The sequence below is a fragment of the Rhinatrema bivittatum genome, chromosome 1, assembly GCF_901001135.1.
Source record: "Rhinatrema bivittatum chromosome 1, aRhiBiv1.1, whole genome shotgun sequence".
Classification (NCBI taxonomy): Eukaryota; Metazoa; Chordata; class Amphibia; order Gymnophiona; family Rhinatrematidae; genus Rhinatrema; species Rhinatrema bivittatum.
The window spans coordinates 526,731,024-526,752,895 of NC_042615.1; the positions used below are offsets into that span (position 1 = coordinate 526,731,024).

General features: G+C 44.3%; 1 long non-coding RNA gene across 1 annotated transcript in view; it reads right to left on the minus strand.

The window, feature by feature from the left end:
• Nucleotides 1-1,102: 1,102 nt before the first annotated feature.
• LOC115081435 overlaps nucleotides 1,103-21,872 on the minus strand; it is a 68,519-nt gene continuing 47,749 nt past the window's right edge. Inside the window, exons 2-3 of the long non-coding RNA XR_003853801.1 lie at nucleotides 3,254-3,388; nucleotides 1,103-1,838 (exon numbers count right to left, since the gene is read on the minus strand). This is a non-coding gene — a long non-coding RNA (uncharacterized LOC115081435). The remainder of the gene's footprint in view (nucleotides 1,839-3,253; nucleotides 3,389-21,872) is intronic.

The window sequence follows — 21,872 nt, forward strand, 5'->3', positions numbered from 1 at the left end:
TCTGTTCTCTCTCATCACCCCATGCTCTCTTTCACCCCCCTGCTCTTTCTCACATACCCCCTGCACTCTCTCACACACATATCCTGCTCTCTCTCTCACCCCATGCTCTCTCACCCCTATAATCTCTCTCACCCCCATGCTGTCTCTCACATCCCCCCTGCTCTCTCTCACTCCCTATGCTTTCTCACTCACATACACATCCCTGCTCTCTCATTCACACACACACACCGCTCTCTCTCATACACACACACCCAGACATGCTGTGAGTCTTCATCTTCGCCACGAGTGTGATGTGCTCCGCTCGCTGCATGCCGGAGTCTCCTGCCATTTTCTGCGCAGAATTTGGCAATTCTCTGCATAAAGGACTTCTGCACAAATTCTGCAGTAGCACAGAATTCCCCAGGACTGGTAGTTTTATCTCTCCACAAAAGTACCTCTGTATAATAAAAGGGCTGTCTTCTTGGCCCTCTAGGTTTTGTCCACCAGTCTCCAGAAGTTATTGGAGATTACAAGCCTAAGATTATGCAACCTTTGTGCTGAAGAATTCCTCTCTAGGAATCCAAAGGCACAAAGTAAATGTTGGGGCTCTATCTCCACTTCCCTTATAGTCCATTAGTCCAGTGTTTCTCAACCCAGCCCTTGGGGCACACCTAATCAGTCAAATTTTCAGGATATCCACAATGAGTATGCATGAGATATATTTGCATGCACTGCTTCCATTGTATGCAAATATATCTTTTGCATATTCATTGTGAATATTCTGAAAACCTGACTGGCTAGGTGTGCCCCAAGGACCGGATAGAGACGCGCTGCATTAGCTCCAGATTCTTCAGGATTCCTCGTAGGGGATGAACACTCTACTAGGCCCTTGTCATTGATTGTCCACAGTCTTTATAGCACAGAATAAGAAACACACTGAACTCAATGATAAGTTTCCAACATAACTTTACTGATAGGTTATTTTAAAATGACATATAGGCCTGGATTTTCTAAGTTCGTAGAACTTAGAAAATCCGGCAGTAATGAGGGATAGGGTGGCGAAGCGGGGGGTGGGCCTGTGAAAGCCGGCAGTTATCGCACCTCTGCGGTGCTATTGCTGCCAGCGTTTGCACCCAATAGCACCACCGTGAAAGGTGGTGCTATTGGGAGCGAAACTGGCGGCGATAAGGAGTCTTACCTTTCGCCATCAGCGAAGTCGTCGTGGAGTCCGCCCTGAGTCCACCCCGACTCCTCCCCTTCCGGTGCGGACTCCGCCACGATTTAGATATCGCATGCAAAAAGTCCCTTTCTGCATGCGATACCTTTGGAAAATGACCCCCATAGTTCTGTGTACAAGTCCATATATTCCATAACACAACTTACTGAGTATACATTTGTGACTCTGTAGGCTCTTACTCAGTATACATTCCCAACCAGATTTCCTCTCAGCTTAGGGGCAGTTTTAAAGCTTTCTTCCTGGAGGATCTCTACACTGGTGTGATGATGGATCAAATTCAATTCACAATTTACAATACCTCTGATCAGGTGACTTGGTAGTCAAGTCTCACAGTCCTCTGGTTCCTTTCACTCCATGTTTGCATCTGAAGGATACCATTCCACCTTCTTTCCCAAATATCCTTTGAATATCTTAAATGGATCTTCACCTGAAGAATGCCACTCTTCTCCTTTACTATTCCTCGTCTTCTCCTGGGCATTGGATAGCAGTCCAAGTCTCCTTCAAAAACCTTGGCTGGGTACTTAAAATCTCTCAGAGGAAGAGGTTCAGCACAGTTCAATGCACAAGACCGATCAGCCAAAATCCATAGTAGAAGGAAGGGTGGGTTGAAAGCGTCCTTCAACTCAATGCAAAAATGGAAAATAAGTTCGTGAAACAAAATCAGAATGAAAAGAAACAGGAACACACTTGCTTCTTTCAAAACCAAACTAAGAATCCACACTGTCACTAGGGGTCTTCACCTTTTATAGAGCTAGGCAACAATCACTGCAGCCACCCACAAGGGGGAGCTCTACCTACATTGTTGGATTAGTCTTCTTTGTATAGACCCAGTAGGGTTCTGTAATTATAAGCCCACTAGCAGATTTTTACATGCTGTTGGACATTCCAATATTTGTATTGTGTCCTTTTTTTTTAGGTGCTTAGAGTTAATTGGATTGGACATTACCTTTTACAATTACAGTAGAGGAAGCCATTGATGTCATATATATGTATACTGTTTATACAATTGTACTTTAGATACACATTTAGTAAATTATAATTAAATGGTTGATAAAAATTGGGCTTTTATGAAATCATAAATATGACTTTCACTCTTATTTAATTATTTATTTTTTGTGGTTGTCCAAATACCCTTAAAGTAGATTTTCAAAGGGCCATGCATGTAAATCCCAGGGTTTACGTGCGTGGCCAGACCTTGCGCACTCCGGGCACGTTTTCAAAGGGGCCCAGCCACGTGCATAAACCCTGGTACACTCATAAGTGCCGGGCCTCTTTGAAGGGGTGGCCCAAGAGGGGGAGGGGAGGGGCGGGCCAGGACAGTACCATTGATCACTGTCCCGGAGCCTCGTGTGCTGGCCAGTTGCTGCTGCGTACTTCAGGTCAGGCCCTGAAGTAAGTATAAAAAAAAAAAAAAAATGGTTAGATAGGTAGGGTTGAAGGGGTGAGGAGGAGAGGGAAAGGGGAAGGGAGGTTAGGTGGGGGTAAGGAAGTTCTTTTCCAGTCCGCTCCCTAATTGTAGCAGACTGGGAAGGAACTGGGGAAGGCCGAAATGCGTCGCTGTGCGAAGTTTACAGAAATCCTTCCCCCCTTGCGCACACCGCCCGCACATATACGTGCGGATTATGAAATCTGGCGCACAAGTGCACGCGGCCCACGTATTTCATAACATGCGCGAGCCGGCATGCGCATGTTATAAAATTGCCTCATCCATGTGTGCATGCTGGGAAGCGCGCACACCTGGACGAGCACGCGCTGCTTTGAAAATCTACCCTTTTTGTTTCTAGGAAGTAAACTGATTTTCAGTGGGAGGCACCTAAAGTAGGTATCTAAGTGTAGACAAATAAATTGCAGTCCTAAATTTTATGATCTCTATTTTGGCATCTAAATTAGGAAAATTTTCAGCCCAAAACTTAGGAATGAAACAGGGTTATTTTTCATAACGCGATGGGCCGGCCACACACTATCACCCGCCCCCTTTTTTTTTTTTGTAGCTAATCATTCCGCTAGCGTATATGAACCCTCACACGGTCACCTTACCCATGGTCCTCAGGACAAGCTATTCCCATGCGTTGCATGGCATCCAAGCTGCAGGAGGTTCACGGAGATTTGCAGCAAGTCTGCTTGGTTTTATGGCAAAGATCCTTCCATTTCTTCTTGATATTCTCCATCTCCCTATTTTTAAAAAACTTTTTATGTATGACTTTTCAAATAAATCATTCAAGTACACAACTTGAAATAAGAAAAACAGATCAATACAGCAACATGACATTTGAAGTATTACACTACAAAAAGCATATTTTGCTATTTATTTATTTATTTACTTATTTGAAATTATTTATTGATTACTTCCAAAGCGATTTACAACAAAAATTAAACCAATCAGATGAACGCAGAAAAATAATAAAATAAAAATGATAAAACAGTAATATAATCATTGACTCCTAAATTACTAACTGCCATTATCGTGAGCTATGTACTAGTTCAATATGGAACATCCAAATTTCCAGAGGAGAGACAAAATTCCATACTAACTTTATATGGACTCTAATCGCTGAAAGCCATTGTCATGAGCCCAGTATTCAGTAGGGGTGTGCATTCGTTTTGAACTTATATGTAAAACGCTACTTATTTATTTTTTTTAACTTAACTTTTGGCCAGCTTGGGGAGGTCAGGAGGCCCCCCCAAGCTGGCCAAAAGTTCCGTTTGTGTCCAACGAGGGGTCCGGGAGCGGAACCGGGTGGACCACGTGACGGCCGCGTCATCGACGTGATAGGGGAAGGGAGGGGAAGGTGGGGGGAGGGCGAAGGAAAGTTCCCTCCGAGGCCGTTCCGAAATCGGAGCGGCCTTGGAGGGAACAGGCAGCATGCGCTGGGCTCGGCGTGCGCAGGTTGCACAAATGGGGCCCCTTGCGCGCGCTGACCCCGGATTTTATAAGATACATGCGGCTACGCGCGTATCTTATAAAATCTAGCATACTTTTGTTTGCACCTGGTGCGCAAACAAAAGTACGCGATCGCGCAATTTTTTAAAATCTACCCTTTAGGGAATAGCCACTTCTATTAATTGCATCAGTAGCATGGGATCGTCTTAGTGTTTGGATAATTGTCAGGTTCTTGTGGCCTGGTTTGGCCTCTGTTGGAAACAGGATGCTGGGCTTGATGGACCCTTGGTCTGACCCAGCATGACAATTTCTTATGTTCTTAGATACCATTCCTCCTCAACGCCAATGATTCTCAGTCTATTGAAGCATGGCGAGGCACAACGCTCAGTCCTTCAGCAAGCGACTTTCTCTCTAATATCTCTCATAATACCCATGGATTACTGGCAACAAGTCTCTGAGTGTTCTCCAGAGAGTGTGACGGTTTGCATTTCTGGCACTAAGTCATCTTATTAACTTTTCCATTACAGAACTGAGATAACATTAGCATATTCTCTGCTGAAAAAAAAAAATCCCTCAATTGCTGACTGTGATCGCTCCTGCAGTGGCTCATGGTGGCACAACAGTTGTGTGCATAACAGGAGAAGAGACGGCTGAGGGGGGATATGATAGAGGTGTTTAAAGTCATGAGAGGTCTTGAACGAGTAGCTGTGAATCGATTATTTACACTTTCAAATAATAGAAGGACTAGGGGGCATTCCATGAAGTTAGCAAGTAGCACATTTAAGACTAATTGGAGAAAATTCTTTTTCACTCAATGCACAATAAAGCTCTGGAATTTGTTGCCAGAGGATGTGCTTAGTGCAATTGGTGTAGCTGGGTTCAAAAAAGGTTTGGATAAGTTATTGGAGGAGAAGTCCATTAACAGCTATTAATCAAGTTTACTTAGGGGCGGATTTTAAATGCCCTGCGCGCGTAAATCCAGCCGGATTTACGCGCGCAGGGCATTTACCAGAACAGTATTCTGCCAGCTATTCCGGTGAGACTTTAACATTATGCAGTTGTACGACAGTTCTGGGTTCAGACCGTGCACACTGGCAATCTGCCCAGGGGCTCTGTCCTGGGAGGCTAATCTCACTGAGGTCTATACTGGGGGCTACCTGAGGGGCTTATTGCCTACATGCACACAGGACTACCTCGAGGGCTTACCCAATAGAAACATACACAATTACTGGGAATATATCTGGGGGCTTGAACCCAGGAGCTTATTCCCTATACAATAGCCACACACAAAAACTTTGATTCAGTACATCATGGTTACAGGTACTTAGGAAAGTACGTTTATTTGTCTAATAGGAGGATAGAACAAATAAAATCAGATCATACAGAAGAAATAATGGTAGATAATAACAATTGCTACATATATATAAAAAGTTTACGTGTTTCTAAAGGATCAGCCTGTGCTAACACGTCTGGAAGCGCGCTCTCCCCTCTCTCTAGCTGTTATTTCTCTTTCTACACTAAATGCTTGGGAAAAGCAGTGATGTTAAGAACATAAGAACATGCCATACTGGGTCAGACCAAGGGTCCATCAAGCCTAGCATCCTATTTCCAACAGTGGCCAATCCAGGCCATAAGAACCTGGCAAGTACCCAAAAACTAAATCTATTCCATGTTACCGTTGCTAGTAATAGCAGTGGCTATTTTCTAAGTCAACTTAATTAATAGCAGGTAATGGACTTCTCCTCCAAGAACTTATCCAATCCTTTTTAAACACAGCTATACTAACTGAACTAACCACATCCTCTGGCAACAAATTCCAGAGTTTAATTGTGTGTTGAGTGAAGAAGAACTTGCTCCGATTAGTGTTAAATGTGCCACATGCTAACTTCATGGAGTGCTCCCTAGTCTTTCTATTATCTGAAAGACTAAATAACCGATTCACATCTACCCGTTCTAGACCTCTCATGATTTTAAACACCTCTATCATATCCCCCCTCAGCCGTCTCTTCTCCAAGCTGAAAAGTCCTAACCTCTTTAGTCTTTCCTCATAGGGGAGCTGTTCCATTCCCCTTATCATTTTGGTCGCCCTTCTCTGTACCTTCTCCATCACAATTATATCTTTTTTGAGATGCGGCGACCAGAATTGTAAACAGTATTCAAGGTGGGGTCTCACCATGGAGCAATACAAAGGCATTATGACATTTTCTGTTTTATTCACCATTCCCTTCCTAATAATTCCCAACATTCTGTTTGCTTTTTTGACTGCCGCAGCACTCTGAACCAACGATTTCAATGTGTTATCCACTATGACGCCTAGATCTCTTTCTTGGGTGGTAGCACCTAATATGGAACCTATCATTGTGTAACTATGGCATGGGTTATTTTTCCCTATATGCATCACCTTGCACTTATCCACATTAAATTTCATCTGCTATTTCGATGCCCAATTTTCCAGTCTCACAAGGTCTTCCTGCAATTTATCACAATCTGCTTGTGATTTAACTCCTCTGAACAATTTTGTATCATCTGCAAATTTGATTACCTCACTCGTCGTCTTTCTTTTCAGATCATTTATAAATATAGTGAAAAGTAAGGGTCCAATACAGATCCCTGAGGCACTCCACTGCCCACTCCCTTCCACTGAGAAAATTGTCCATTTAATCCTACTCTCTGTTTCCTGTCCTTTAGCCAGTTTGTAATCCACGAAAGGACATCACCACCTATACCATGACTTTTTACTTTTCCTAGAAGCCTCTCATGAGGAACTTTATCAAATACCTTCTGAAAATCCAAGTACATTACATCTACCGGTTCACCTTTATCCACATGTTTATTAACTCCTTCAAAAAAGTGAAGCAGATTTGTGAGGCAAGACTTGCCTTGGGTAGAGCCATGCTGACTTTGTTCCATTAAACCATGTCTTTCTATATGTTCTGTGATTTGTTGCTTAGAACACTTTCAACTATTTTTCCTGGCACTGAATTCAGGCTAACTGGTCTGTAGTTTCCCGGATCATCCCTGGAGCCCTTTTTAAATATTGGGATTGTATTAGCTATCCTCCAGTCTTCAGGTACAATGGATGGTTTTAATGATAGTTTACAAATTTGTACTAATAGGTCTGAAATGTAATTTTTTAGTTCCTTTAGAACCCTGGGCTGTATACCATCCGGTCCAGGTGATTTACTACTCATAAGTTTATCAATCAGGCCTACCACATCTTCTAGGTTCACCGTGATTTGGTTCTGTCCATCTGAATCATTACCCATGAAAACCTTCTCCGGAATTGGTATCTCTCCCACATCCTCTTTAGTAAACACCAAAGAAAAGAAATCATTTAATCTTTCCGCGATGGCCTTATCTTTTCTAAGTGCCCCTTTAACTCCTCGATCATCTAACGGTCCAACTGTCTCCCTCACAGGCTTTCTGCTTCGGATATATTTTAAAAAGTTTTTATTATGAGTTTTTGCCTCTATGGCCAACTTCTTTTCAAATTCTCTCTTAGCCTGTCTTATCAATGTCTTACATTTAACTTGCCAATGCTTATGCATTATCCTATTTTCTTCTGTTGGATCCTTCTTCCAATTTTTGAATGAAGATCTTTTGGCTAACATAGCTTCTTTCACCTCCCCTTTTAACCATGCCGGTAATCGTTTTGCCTTCTTTCCACTTTTTTTAATGTGTGGAATACATCTGGACTGTGCTTCTAGGATGGTATTTTTTAACAATGACCACGCCTCTTACACACTTTTTACCTTTGTAGCTGCTCCTTTCAGTTTTTTTCTTACAATTTTTCTCATAAGAACATAAGAAATTGCCATGCTGGGTCAGACCAAGGGTCCATCAAGCCCAGCATCCTGTTTCCAACAGAGGCCAAAACCAGGCCACAATAACCTGGCAATTACCCAAACACTAAGAAGATCCCATGCTACTGATGCAATTAATAGCAGTGGCTATTCCCTAAGTAAAATTGATTAATAGCCATTAATGGACTTCTCCTCCAAGAACTTATCCAAACCTTTTTTGAACCCAGCTACACTAAGTGCACTAACCACATCCTCTGGCAACAAATTCCAGAGCTTTATTGTGTGCTGAGTGAAAAAGAATTTTCTCCGATTAGTCTTAAATGTGCTACTTGCTAACTTCATGGAATGCCCCCTAGTCCTTCTATTATTCGAAAGTGAAAATAACCGAGTCACATCTACTCGTTCAAGACCTCTCATGATCTTAAAGACCTCTATCATATCCCCCCTCAGCCGTCTCTTCTCCAAGCTGAACAGCCCTAATCTCTTCAGCCTTTCCTCATAGGGAAGCTGTTCCATCCCCTTTATCATTTTGGTTGCCCTTCTCTGTACCTTCTCCATCGCAACTATATCTTTTTTGTGATGCGGCGACCAGAATTGTACACAGTATTCAAGGTGTGGTCTCACCATGGAGCGATATAGAGGCATTATGACATTTTCCGTTCTATTAACCATTCCCTTCCTAATAATTCCTAACATTCTATTTGCGTTTTGGACTGCTGCAGCACACTGAGCTGACGATTTTAAAGTATTATCCACTATGATGCCTAGATCTTTTTACTGGGTGGTAGCTCCTAATATGGAACCTAACATCGTGTAACTACAGCAATGGTTATTTTTCCCTATATGCAACACCTTGCACTTGTCCACATTAAATTTCATCTGCCATTTGGATGCCCAATCTTCAAGTCTTGCAAGGTCCTCCTGCAATGTATCACAGTCTGCTTGTGATTTAACTACTCTGAATAATTTTGTATCATCTGCAAATTTGATAACCTCACTCGTCGTATTCCTTTCCAGATCATTTTATCAAAGTTTCCCTTTTGAAAGTTTAGCACGAGAGCCGTGGATTTACCATGGATGTTCCCTCCCTCTGAGTTCTTATCTATTTCAGGCAAAGCTATTTGGCCTTCACTCTCTCTCAGGCTTTAGTATAAGTTAATTTCTTGCTTTCTCATCATAGATCTATTGGAATAACTAAAATAAACAGACTCTTGCCTGTTCATAAGCATTTCACAGTGCAAAAGAGTAAATGTGAGTTCATTCAGAGGTTGGCCTGTGGCCTTCAAACTAGTCTGTGTCTGGGTGAGAACTCTGAATCCACAAGGCCTAAACTCTACATACACATACATCCTCAACCAAAGTAACAAAAGATGACTCCAACAACAGCCTACCAGTGGAGGAGATGGAGAGGGGAAAAAGCAATAGAAATCATGGGATAAGCATAGAAGATCTCTGCTTGTGAAGAAGTGAGGGGAAAGCCAGAGACCAGGTTGGGTTTATGAAATTGTAAGAAGCAGTAGATTGGACAGAATGGATGGGCCCTTACAGTCCTATACCTGCTGTCATAACTATGTACTAAGGAGGGAAAGATTCTTGGAGTAAAAGGAGCAAGAGGAAATGGGACTGGGACTCATGAAAAAGAACAGGAATGTGTATGAAGATACCAACATTGGGGCCAATGCAATAAAGTGCACCCAGCCTAGCGCACAGGTTTACACAAGTTGGACGCACTAGACTAGCACCCGATGCAATAAGGAGATTAGCTCATCCAAAACACTCGCCCAAACACAATAAACACAATAAATTTAAATCCAGCCCTGGAGGTGGTGTAAAGACAATTCACAAGGGCTCATGAGAAAATAAAAAATATGGTCCTCTGTGGTTCTTCCTACTTAGTATCGCTGCGACACTTAAATTTACTGCTTGCAATGTTCAAAAATAAATTTATTGGCTTGATTTAAAAAAAAAAATATCTTCTGCACGCATAATTTAGATGCCCATAGCAAGGGTGCTTAGCTATAGGCATCTTCAGTAGGGATGTGAATCGTGTCCTCGATCGTCTTAACGATCGATTTCGGCTGGGAGGGGGAGGGAATCGTATTGTTGCCGTTTGGGGGGGTAAAATATCGTGAAAAATCGTGAAAAATCGTGAAAAATCGAAAAATCGCAAAACCGGCACATTAAAACCCCCTAAAACCCACCCCCGACCCTTTAAATTAAATCCCCCACCCTCCCGAACCCCCCCCAAATGACTTAAATAACCTGCGGGTCCAGCGGCGGTCCGGAACGGCAGCGGTCCGGAACGGGCTCCTGCTCCTCAATCTTGTTGTCTTCAGCCGGCGCCATTTTCCAAAATGGCGGCGAAAAATGGCGGCGGCCATAGACGAACACGATTGGACGGCAGGAGGTCCTTCCGGACCCCCGCTGGACTTTTGGCAAGTCTCGTGGGGGTCAGGAGGCCCCCCACAAGCTGGCCAAAAGTTCCTGGAGGTCCAGCGGGGGTCAGGGAGCGATTTCCCGCCGCGAATCGTTTTCGTACGGAAAATGGCGTCGGCCATACGCGTATGGCCGGCGCCATTTTCCGTACGGAAAATGGCGCCGGCAGGAGATCGACTGCAGGAGGTCGTTCAGCGAGGCGCCGGAACCCTCGCTGAACGACCTCCTGCAGTCGATCTCCTGCCGGCGCCATTTTCCGTACGGAAAATGGCGCCGGGAAATCGCTCCCTGACCCCCGCTGGACCTCCAGGAACTTTTGGCCAGCTTGTGGGGGGCCTCCTGACCCCCACGAGACTTGCCAAAAGTCCAGCGGGGGTCCGGAAGGACCTCCTGCCGTCCAATCGTGTTCGTCTATGGCCGCCGCCATTTTTCGCCGCCATTTTGGAAAATGGCGCCGGCTGAAGACAACAAGATTGAGGAGCAGGAGCCCATTCCGGACCGCTGCCGTTCCGGACCGCCGCTGGACCCGCAGGTTATTTAACTCATTTGGGGGGGGTTCGGGAGGGTGGGGGATTTAATTTAAAGGGTCGGGGGTGGGTTTTAGGGGGTTTTAGTGTGCCGGCTCACGATTCTAACGATTTATAACGATAAATCGTTAGAATCTCTATTGTATTGTGTTCCATAACGGTTTAAGACGATATTAAAATTATCGGACGATAATTTTAATCGTCCTAAAACGATTCACATCCCTAATCTTCAGCAAACTGAGCAAAATCAGTCAGAAGTGGGATAAAAATGGACGCCTGTATTGAGGCACCCATTGCAATTGTGGGAGCCCAATGCATTTGAGTGCTAGGGACCCACAATTCTCCCCAGCACATCCTTTTTTACCCACCCCTCATTTAAATACTGTATCGCGCGCCCAGGGGATGAAGCTGCGTGTGCATTAAAAAAAAAAGGTGCTCAACACAAACACCCATTTTCAATGTGCATCTTATTGCATCAGCCCCATCTTTCTACCTGCAAATACTAGCTAATCCAGTCAGCTTTACTTTAGATCCTGAGCTCTTCCAGAAAGACATTAACAGTCAGTATAGGTTCTCTCTACTAGTCATTATTAGGATACATTATTAGGATATATCTGAAAAGACAGATGTATAGAGTAAGGGACACTTTGGTGACACACTTTCAGTAGTAATGGACTTTTCTTCTAGGAACTTCCCCAAACCCCTTTTAAATCCCACTATGCTAGATGAAGCAGGAAATGATCTTGTAGCAAGGCCCTGCTCTCCAGCAATGCCTTGTCCTCTTGCACCGAGGATGTGTCTCCCAGGGCTACTGCCCAGGAGGGAAGAGTTAGGTTGGCCGTCATAGTTGGTGATTCGATTATTAGGAATGTAGATAGCTGAATGGCTGGTGGGCGTGAAGATCGCCTGATAACATGCTTACCTAGATAGGATTTTAGGCAGTGCTAGGGAGGTGCCGGCTGTCGTGGTACATGTAAGCACCAATGACATAGAAAAATATGGGAGGTAGCTTCTGGAAGCCAAATTTAGGCTCTGAGGTAGAAAGCTGAAATCCAGAATCTCCAGGGTGGCATTCTCTGAAATGCTCCCTGTTCCACGCACAGGTCCCCAGAGGCAGGCAGAGCTCCGGAATCTCAATGCATGGATGAGACAATGGTGCAAGGAAGAGGGATTCAGTTTTGTAAGGAACTGGGGAACCTCTTGGGGAGAGTAACAGTGGTAGGGCTGCTTGGCAATAGTGATCATAACATGATCAAATTTGAATTAATGACTGGAAGGGGGATATTAAATAAATCCAGGGTTCCAGCACAAAACGTTTAAAAGGGACACTTTGATAAAATGAGATAAATAGTTTTAAAAAACTGAAAAGTGCAGCTGCAAATGTTAAAAGTGTGCAACAGGCATGGACATTGTTAAAAAATACCATTTTAAAAGCACAGTCCAGATGTATTCCACGCATTAAGAAAAGTGGAAGGAAGCCCAAATGTTTGTCAGTATAGTTAAAAGGTGAGGTGAAAGAGGCTATATTAGCCAAAAGATCTACCTTCAAAAATTGGAAGAAGGATCCATCTGAAGAAAATAGGAAAAAGCAAAAGCATTGGCAAGTTAAATGTAAAACACTGATGAGACAGGCTAAGAGAAATTTTGAAAAGAAGTTGGCTGTAGAGGCAAAAACTTATAATAACATTTTTTTAAAATATATCCGAAGCAGGAAGCCTGCGAGGGAATCGGTTGGACCGTTAGACGATTGAAGGGGTTAAAGAGGCAGTTAGGGAAGATAAGGCCATTGTGGAAACACTAAATGAATTTTTTGTTTCAGTGTTTACAGAAAAAAAGTCATCGATAGGAGGCGATGTCTTTTCAGTAGAGGAAGAACATTTAGATCATACAATTGAGCAAGATCCATTGTAAGGATTGTACCTAAATATGTAAGGGATCCAGGTGCCCATCTTAACGGAAAGTCTCCCCCCACAAAGATTTAACAGACTGAGAAGATGCTAAGGCTTCAGATTTTCCCATATTAAGCTTAAAACCAGAAAAGGTCCCATATTGAGAAATTTCATCAAGCAACCCAGCTAAGGAGTCATGTGGTTTTGTAAGATGAACCAATAGATTACACTGGTCTACAGCCTGGTCTATCTGCACCTGAATCTCCATGGTGGTAATTGGCACATTCAAAGCTTTCAACCGAGACACTGTAAGTTGAGGTAAGATGAACTTCTTAAAAAAAAAAATCAGCCCTATTCCCCTCATCACTTTTATCATTAGCATAAAGAGACTGAAAAACATCCCAGAATACTTTATTAAGCCCTTCAGGAGAATTCACTAGCCTACCCCGCCCATCTCTAACTGCTGCAATGTGACAAGCCCCCTCCCGGCATTTGACCAAAAGCTTTCCTGCTGTATTCACAAACCAAAAGCTTTCCTGCTGTATTCGCAAACCAAAATAATTGATATTTGTAATAAAACATAGACTTGTGGGCCCTTTGGTGCAATAAAGAATTTAAGGCCACCTGAGAAGCAAAGTTAACTGATCTGGTGTTAAGCATGGGAGAAGTTGCAAACATTAACCTATCCTGTCGCACCTCTTTTTCCAACAAGAGAATTCTCTTGTCCATCATCTTGCTATACCAACTCACATATCCAATTATATCCCCATGTAAGACGACTTTTGACATCTCCCAAAAAAGGCAGGCTCATTCATATGAATTTGAATGTGCTCATGAAATTCCTTCCATTTTCGCTGTAAAAACCCTCATCCCCATACAACTGGGCAGGAAACCTCCACCTACCTGGTACCTTCTTCTGAGATCCTCAATGAACAACAACCCCGATGATAGCATGGTCAGAGATTTCAAGGGGACCTATTACTGCCTAGGTAATTTGAGAGAACAGAGATGATGATGTCAACAAATAGTCAATTCTTGATTGAAAAGCATGAGCCCTAGAGATGTGCGTATAATCTCGTTCAGTAGGGTGCAAAACCCTCCACGAATCTAGAAGGTCTTGGCGATCACACACCCATGAAATCCCTTAATGCTTCATTAGCTGTTCCCCCGAAAGACTTGTCCAGAATGGTATCAAAAACAGTATTCAGGTCTCCTCCCCAATAAAATAGGGCCCTCACCCAAATCTTGCATTTTTTGAATAACATTCTTAAAGAAGTCATGATTATAATCATTAGGCACATAAATACTGTATAATGTTAAGGGTTCCCCATCCAAATCACCCCTAAGAATCAAAAACCTGCCCTCAGGATCTTTAATAAGATCACGAATTTGAAAAGTCAGGGCCTTATGACCCCAGCTTTATGAGAGCCAGATGAAGCCCATTGAGATTTCCCCTCCCACCATCTGACCAGCTTACTGTGCTGTTTATCAGTCAAATGCATTTCTTGGATCATAGCAATATCTGACTTATGCTTCGCCAAGGCTTTCAAAATCTTAGATTGCTTGATTGTGGACTCAAACCTGCTACATTCCAAGAAGATACTCTAAGACTGCCTTTAGTCATCCTCAATCAATCATGGAACAAAAAATAAAATACAAAGTCTACAAAAAGAGTCTCTCCCCCCAGCCTGCGATAGACTCTGTTCCCAACAAGAAAAAGACCACCCAGCCAAATATCCAAGGTACAGACAACTAGCAGCAGGGACTTAAGAATTATCTTGGATAAATTTTCCCAGATAGCTTCAACCCTGCCAGCTACATTCAGATCTTTCCTGTCAGGTCACTGTAATTTGTCCCATTGGTGATCCTCCTTCCGCCAGGTCTCTGAGAGGTCTACAAATCTTCATTTAGTGCCATACATTCTAGCTCTGCAATCTTATTTTTCAGACTTTTGGCATTCGCATATAGACATTTTAAAGTGCAAAAATAAAAAGAAATGTTGATGCCTTTTTATTGGACTAACAATACGGTTCCTGACTAGCTTTAAAGAGCTAATAATCTCTTCTTCAGGTCAGAATAGAGTAGGGATGTGAATCGTTTTTCAACGATTAAAATTATCGTCCGATAATGTTTATATCGTCTTAAATCGTTATAGAACACGATACAATAGAAATTCTAACGATTTATCGTTAAAAATCGTTAAATCGTGTTAGTGCGCACTAAATCGAGTTAGTGCGCACTAACTCCCCGTTAGTGCGCACTAACTCGATTTAGTGCGCACTAACTGAAAATGATACAAATAAACACTTTCCAGGTCACTGAAGGTCAGTTAGGAATGAATATGTGTTCCTATTGGCTGGCTGCCCTCTTATCTATTGATGTTACCAAGGTTACCACTGAGGTGATGGTTGGGGGGATGGGAAATGGAACTGGAAACTAACGAACACCAACAGAAAATGAAACAAAGTGTTCACACTTCCCAGGTCAGTAAAGGTCACTTAGGAATGAATATGTATGTATGTATTCCTATTGGCTGGCTGTGCTCTTATCTATTGATGTTACCAAGGCTAACACTGAGGTAATGGTTGGAGGGATGTGAAATGGAAACAGTTGGAAGCTTGACAAAAAAAGTAATGTAATGATCAGCACTCACGTGACTAGAACTTGTTTGTTTATTATTTTGTTAGCAGGCACCTGAAATGCTAGTGCATGTTGAATTTGCCAATCACTGTGCATTTTAGAAAGGTGGTCCTGGCTGGAACTGTACACAGTTCAAATATATGTAATTGATTGTTGGTAAGTGTATTTTTTAAGTAGCCACACTGGCACAAGTATGTTTACTTTTCCTCCTACTTAACTCACTAGCTCAGCTTTGTAAGAAGGGCTTCTCTGCTTGTGTGTTGTTTTTGTTTGGTGTGAGGAGAGCAGAAACATCAGATCTTTATTCAGTCTACTACAGTCATCTCTTACAGTGCCCTATCCCTATTAATACCAGGAGTGTTGTGATCTTCCTGCACACAGTGCCCTAACCCTGATACCAGTCTGAGACAGCTCCCTCCCTGCATTACTAGTGAGAGGCTGGCTTCACAGACAGGGGGGAGCTGCCTGACCCTCACTCCTGACTTCCCCCATGTCCCAGCTAGTGAATGGTGTGTGGGTGAGGGGGGGGGGGAGGAGGATGGTGAAGTCTGAGACAGCTCCCTCCCTGCATTACTAGTGAGAGGCTGGCTTCACAGACAGGGGGGAGCTGCCTGACCCTCACTCCTGACTTCCCCCATGTCCCAGCTAGTGAATGGTGTGTGGGTGAGGGGGGGGGGGGGGAGGATGGTGAAGTCTGAGACAGCTCCCTCCCTGCATTACTAGTGAGAGGCTGGCTTCACAGACAGGGGGGAGCTGCCTGACCCTCACTCCTGACTTCCCCCATGTCCCAGCTAGTGAATGGTGTGTGGGTGAGGGGGGGGGAGGATGGTGAAGTCTGAGACAGCTCCCTCCCTGCATTACTAGTGAGAGGCTGGCTTCACAGACAGGGGGGAGCTGCCTGACCCTCACTCCTGACTTCCCCCATGTCCCAGCTAGTGAATGGTGTGTGGGTGAGGGGGGGGGAGGATGGTGAAGTCTGAGACAGCTCCCTCCCTGCATTACTAGTGAGAGGCTGGCTTCACAGACAGGGGGGAGCTGCCTGACCCTCACTCCTGACTTCCCCCATGTCCCAGCTAGTGAATGGTGTGTGGGTGAGGGGGGGGGAGGATGGTGAAGTCTGAGACAGCTCCCTCCCTGCATTACTAGTGAGAGGCTGGCTTCACAGACAGGGGGGAGCTGCCTGACCCTCACTCCTGACTTCCCCCATGTCCCAGCTAGTGAATGGTGTGTGGGTGAGGGGGGGGGGGAGGATGGTGAAGTCTGAGACAGCTCCCTCCCTGCATTACTAGTGAGAGGCTGGCTTCACAGACAGGGGGGAGCTGCCTGACCCTCACCCCTGACTTCCCCCATGTCCCAGCTAGTGAATGGTGTGTGGGTGAGGGGGGGGGGGGAGGAGGATGGTGAAGTCTGAGACAGCTCCCTCCCTGCATTACTAGTGAGAGGCTGGCTTCACAGACAGGGGGGAGCTGCCTGACCCTCACTCCTGACTTCCCCCATGTCCCAGCTAGTGAATGGTGTGTGGGTGAGGGGGGGGGGGGGGAGGATGGTGAAGTCTGAGACAGCTCCCTCCCTGCATTACTAGTGAGAGGCTGGCTTCACAGACAGGGGGGAGCTGCCTGACCCTCACTCCTGACTTCCCCCAGGTCCCAGCAAGTGAATGGTGTGTGGGTGAGGGGGGGGGGGGAGGATGGTGAAGTCTGAGACAGCTCCCTCCCTGCATTACTAGTGAGAGGCTGGCTTCACAGACAGGGGGGAGCTGCCTGACCCTCACTCCTGACTTCCCCCATGTCCCAGCTAGTGAATGGTGTGTGGGTGAGGGGGGGGGAGGATGGTGAAGTCTGAGACAGCTCCCTCCCTGCATTACTAGTGAGAGGCTGGCTTCACAGACAGGGGGGAGCTGCCTGACCCTCACTCCTGACTTCCCCCATGTCCCAGCTAGTGAATGGTGTGTGGGTGAGGGGGGGGGGGAGGATGGTGAAGTCTGAGACAGCTCCCTCCCTGCATTACTAGTGAGAGGCTGGCTTCACAGACAGGGGGGAGCTGCCTGACCCTCACTCCTGACTTCCCCCATGTCCCAGCTAGTTAATGGTGTGTGGGTGAGGGGGGGGGGGAGGATGGTGAAGTCTGAGACAGCTCCCTCCCTGCATTACTAGTGAGAGGCTGGCTTCACAGACAGGGGGGAGCTGCCTGACCCTCACTCCTGACTTCCCCCATGTCCCAGCTAGTGAATGGTGTGTGGGTGAGGGGGGGGGGGGAGGATGGTGAAGTCTGAGACAGCTCCCTCCCTGCATTACTAGTGAGAGGCTGGCTTCACAGACAGGGGGGAGCTGCCTGACCCTCACTCCTGACTTCCCCCATGTCCCAGCTAGTGAATGGTGTGTGGGTGAGGGGGGGAGGGGGAGGAGGATGGTGAGTCTGAGACAGCTCCCTCCCTGCATTACTAGTGAGAGGCTGGCTTCACAGACAGGGGGGAGCTGCCTGACCCTCACTCAAGCAGAGAAGCCCTTCTTACAAAGCTGAGCTAGTGAGTTAAGTAGGAGGAAAAGTAAACATACTTGTGCCAGTGTGGCTACTTAAAAAATACACTTACCAACAATCAATTACATATATTTGAACTGTGTACAGTTCCAGCCAGGACCACCTTTCTAAAATGCACAGTGATTGGCAAATTCAACATGCACTAGCATTTCAGGTGCCTGCTAACAAAAATAATAAACAAAGAAGTTCTAGTCACGTGAGTGCTGATCATCACATGTCAAGCTTCCAACTGTTTCCATTTCACATCACCCCAACCATTACCTCAGTGGTAACCTTGGTAACATCAATAGATAAGAGCACAGCCAGCCAATAGGAATACATATTCATTCCTAAGTGACCTTTACTGACCTGGGAAGTGTGAACACTTTGTTTCATTTTCTGTTGGTGTTCATGAGTTTCCAGTTCCATTTCCCATCCCCCCAACCATCACCTCAGTGGAAACCTTGGTAACATCAATAGATAAGAGGGCTGCCAGCCAATAGGAACACATATTCATTCCTAACTGACCTTCAGTGACCTGGAAAGTGTCTATTTGTATCATTTTGAGTTAGTGCGCACTAACTCGAGTTAGTGCGCACTAACGGGGAGATAGTGCGCACTAACTCGAGTTAGTGCGCACTAATCGGAAAAAACGATTTTTAACGATTTTTCAATGAAATAATCGTGCCAAACACGATTTTCTTCTCCTGCCACACGATTTCTATCGTTAAGACGATATGGAAAACGATTCACATCCCTAGAATAGAGTGAGCAAAGGATGACATTAGCAGGAAATTTAAGTGACTCTTAAAAGGCATTCACTTATATTTCTTGGTAAATGTCATCCTTTGCACATTCTATTCCGACCTGAAGAAGAAAGCACTAGCTCTCAAAATGTAATAAAGAAATGTATTATGTTAGTTCAATAGAAAGGTATCACCTTGTTTTTTTTTTGTTGTTGTTTTAATTTGTTAACCTTTATTTCTGTGCATTCAAGTGGACTAACATGGCAACCACCCTGCTTTATTTATTGACAAAGGTAACGCATAAGTTCCTGCAAATTTTGTTTAAATGTAAACCGATGTGATATGTAAAATCGAACACCGGTATATAAAAGTAAATAAATAAATAAATAAATAAAAAAATAAATAAAGTACAGTTTTTATTTTTTTTGCATTCATAATCTGCTCATTAGCAGATGATACAGTCATTGTAGAGTTATTTATGTCTGTGAACTCGTTATTTGTTTTAACAGAAACATACCTTCAGAATTAAATTTAAACATCAAACTACACATAGGATTAATTTAAGTTCAATACTGCTTCCCCAGCACATAATATTCATAAACAGCAATAGTTCAACTCTCAAACAATTTCTTTTTCAAGGTTTAAACTTTCCCCAGTCTGCCAACATTCACAAATCTTGCTCACCTATCAGCAGATGCAACTTCTGCTATCAGCGCTCATTCAAGAAGGGAAGAAGCAGATATGATAACAAACATTCAAATATCTAGCAGACTCAATAAAATACCAGAAGGAAGCATTTCCATAGAATGAAAAGTTCAAGGAGAAGGGGTGATCATAGGAAGCTGAAAGGAGGGAAGCTCAAAAGGAATGCGAGAAAATAATTTTTTATTCAGAGAGGGGTAGTCATCTGGAACAGAATTCCAGCAGAGGTTACAGGAGATGAAACAGTGGCAAAATCCAAGCTTACATAGAAGAGACAAAGAGACCTTATTGGCAGAGGAAAGGAGAAGAACACAGATCAAGAAAAACCTGTGGTAACAAAGCAGGCAGGTACAAAGTAGCAGACTGGGTTTAACCTAATGGTCCTTTTTTGCAGATATGCATGCAATGGAGCAAAACCAGTACTGGATCAATTAGTTTGGGTTAACCTGGGGAGATGGTAAACCTCAACAGTGGTAGTAATCATCCAGTGCAATGGGTGACAGATTCCGGATATTGCCAAAAGGGCCCCTGGCAAAGCATGTCTGCTGCATCTGCTTTGTGTCAGGGCTTGACTGCCGATAAAGGGTGACCTCCAGGACAGGAGCGGCTGGCAGGCTGGATTCAGAGGCAAGACAGGCTGAAGCAGGAACAGGACAGGAAGGGAGTGTTCACCTGTACCAGCCACCTCCCTCTCAGGTTGAGCCTTTGGGTTTTGGTGGCCAACAGAACTTAAATGTTCCAATGGCAGGACACTAAAAGGCACTGACAAGAGCAGGGCAACTGCAGGGATAACAAAACAAGGTGCCCAGAAGAGAAAGACAGATAGTACAAACAAACCAGAAGAGGAAGACAAGGACGACAAGCCATAGCAAAAAGACTAAATGAATTCCTTGCTTCAGTCTTTTCTGAGGAAGATGTAAGAGAGATACCCATGCCAGAAATGATATTCAACATCTGGACCAGATGTTATATATCCCAGAGTGCTGAAAGAACTGAGAAATTAAATTGCAGACCAGCTATTATGAATTTGTAGGGATGTGTATTCGTTCTCAACGAAATAGGAAATAGAGACGATATTTCCTATTTCGTTGCATTTCGGGGGGGGGGGGGGGGGCGACAAAACTAAAAGAAAACCCATGAATTTCATGTGGTTTCCTTATCATATTTTGGGGGGAGAGAAAGAGAAAAAAAACCAAACAAACCCAAACCCACCCAACCCTTCAAATTTAATTAATTGCAACCCTCCACCCTCCTGACCCCCAAGATTTGTCCAAACCCCCCCCCTCAGGACTTACCGAAAGTCCCTGGTGGTCCAGCAGGGTCCCGGGAGCGATCTCCCCCTCTCGGGCCGTCGGCTGCCTCTACTCAAAATGGCACTGATGGCCCTTTGCCCTTACCATGTGATAGGGGCTTTCGGTGCCATTGGTTGGCCCCTGTCACATGGTAGGAGCAATGGATGGCCCGCACCATTTTTTAAGATGGCACCGGCCGTCCATTGCTCCTACCATGTTACAGAGGCTGGCCAATGGCACCAATAGCCCTGTCACACGGTAAAGGCAAAGGGCCATCGGCGCCATTTTGATTACTGGCAGCCGACAGCCCGAGAGGGGGAGATCGCTCCCGGGACCACCAGGGACATTTGGTAAGTCTTGAGGGGGGGGGCAGGCAAGTCTTGAGGGGACGGGATGGTGGGGGGTGCAATTAATTAAATTTGAAGGGTTGGGGTGAGTTTTTTGTTTGTTTTTTTTACAACCCCCCATTGTAATTTATTACATTGGAAGGGTTGGGGCAGGTTTTATGCTATGGTTCGGGGTCAGACGAAATAAAATCGGCTTGAACCGTGGGAAAATGAAATTTCCTGCGGTAGGCCGATAACTAAGGCCGAACCAAAAGGTTCGGACGAATCACATCTCTATTAATTTGTAAACTATCATAAAAATCATCTATGGTATCTGAAGACTGGAGGGTTGCCAATGTAACACCAATTTTTGAAAAGGACTCAAGGGATGATATAAGGAACTACAGACTAGTGAGTCTGACATCTGTGCCAGGCAAAATGGTAGAAACTATCATAAAGAACAAAATTGCTTAACATATAGATAGGCATAGTTTAATGGGACAAAGTCAATATGGATTTAGCCAAGGGAAGTCTTGCCTTACCAGTCTGCTACAATTTTTGAGGGTGTAAATAAATATGTGGCTAAAGGTGAACCAGTTGATATAGTGTGTCTGGATTTCCAGAAAACATTTGACAAAATCCCTTAGAGACTTCTTAAGAAATTAAGAAGTCATGGGTTAGGGGAATTATGAACTGATTAAAAGATAGAAAACAGAGAGTAGGGTTAAATGGTAAATTTTCCCAGTGGAGAAAACTGAATAGTGGAGTGCCCCAGGGATCTGTTTTGGGACTACTGCTTTTTAATATATTTATAAACAACCTGGAAATAGGGACAAGTGAGGTGATCAAATTTGCCAATGACACCAAATTATTCAAAGTTGTTAAATTATAAGAAGA